Genomic DNA, 1440 nt, shown 5'->3' on the forward strand with positions numbered 1-1440 from the left:
CTCCTGGGGAGCGCTGCAGGTTGCTATGGGACTGACCCAGGGTGCAGCGCCGCCTGTTGCCCCTGGGGGTCTCCTGGGGAGCGCTGCAGGTTGCTATGGGACTGACCCAGGGTGCAGTACCACCTGTTGCCCCTGGGGGTCTCCTGGGGAGCGCTGCAGGTTGCTATGGGACTGACACAGGGTGCAGCGCCGTCTGCTGCCACTGGGGTGTCCCGATGGAAGGCCACTGCAGGCCCCTATGGGGCTAACTCTGCCCTGCCCCCTAGAGGCAGAGCACCAGGGCCTGACTGCCCCACGCAGCCACCCCATCACCAGCTGCCCCCGTCCAGCGCTGGGTCTGTAGGGCTGAGGAGCAGCGGCGGGTGCTGGCGAGCTCCCTGTCCGGTGTATCCACCCCCCGGCTCAGAGCCCATGGGGCCAGCGGTACAGACCTCCCAGGGGCCCCGGCTCCAGCTCACAGGGGCTTCCTCTTGAACCCGAAGACGGACACAAAGAGCAGGATCTCGAAGGCAGCGGGCAGGGCGCTGGGGGCACAAGGGCAGTTGTGGTTAGTGCCAGCGGCTCTGCCATGGGCAGGACATTCCTGAGGGGCCCACCCCACCTCTCCCCCTCGGGGGCATCTACCTGCAGAAGGCCAGGATGTACCAGTAGGTGGCGCTCTCCCAGCGCTCCAAGACAAAGAAGGAGAGACAGATGGAGGCGCTGCAGTGAGCGGCCAGTGCTGGGGAGGAGCCGTCAGGAAAATAACCCATCATGGAGAGAACGGGCACCGGGACACAGGCCCTTTACCCTCTAGGGGGCGCCGGCCCCCACCCGGCCCCAGGGCAGGGACTGGCTGGCTCAGGGGAGCGGGGAATGGGGCAGGGCCCTGTCCCCTCTAGGGGGCGCCGGCTCCCATCCAGCCCCAGGGCAGGGACTGGCTGGCTCAGGGCGGCGGGGAATGGGGCAGGGGCCTGTCCCCGCTAGGGGGCGCTGGTTCCTGGAGTGCTGTGCAGAGTAGGGTGACCAGATGTCCCGATTTTATAGGGACAGTCTTGATTTTTGAGTCTTTTTCTTATATAAGCTCCTATTGCCCCTCACTCCGTGTCCCGATTTTTCACACTTGCTGTCTGGTCGCCCTAGTGCAGAGAGAAGGGGTTGCGGCTCCTGCAGGGGGCGCCACTGACCTGCAGAAGGCAAAGATCCACCAGTAGAGGCTGCTGTCCCACTGGTCGAAGAGGAAGAAGAGGAGGGCCACGGTGGCGGCAGCGTGGGCCCCGATGGCTGGGGTGGGAGCAGAGTCAGGGACCAACAACGGGGACCGATGTGGGGAGGCAGATGCAGCTGGGGGGGCAGGGGGCTGCCCCAGTCCGCTCTCTCCCAGACCCATCCAGGCCCTGGTCTCCTCCACAGTGGATGCCAACAGTGCTAACCAGGGTGATCTTTTGGGGTTAGCTGAGT

The sequence above is a fragment of the Chelonoidis abingdonii genome, chromosome 11, assembly GCF_003597395.2.
Source record: "Chelonoidis abingdonii isolate Lonesome George chromosome 11, CheloAbing_2.0, whole genome shotgun sequence".
NCBI lineage: Eukaryota > Metazoa > Chordata > Testudines > Testudinidae > Chelonoidis > Chelonoidis abingdonii.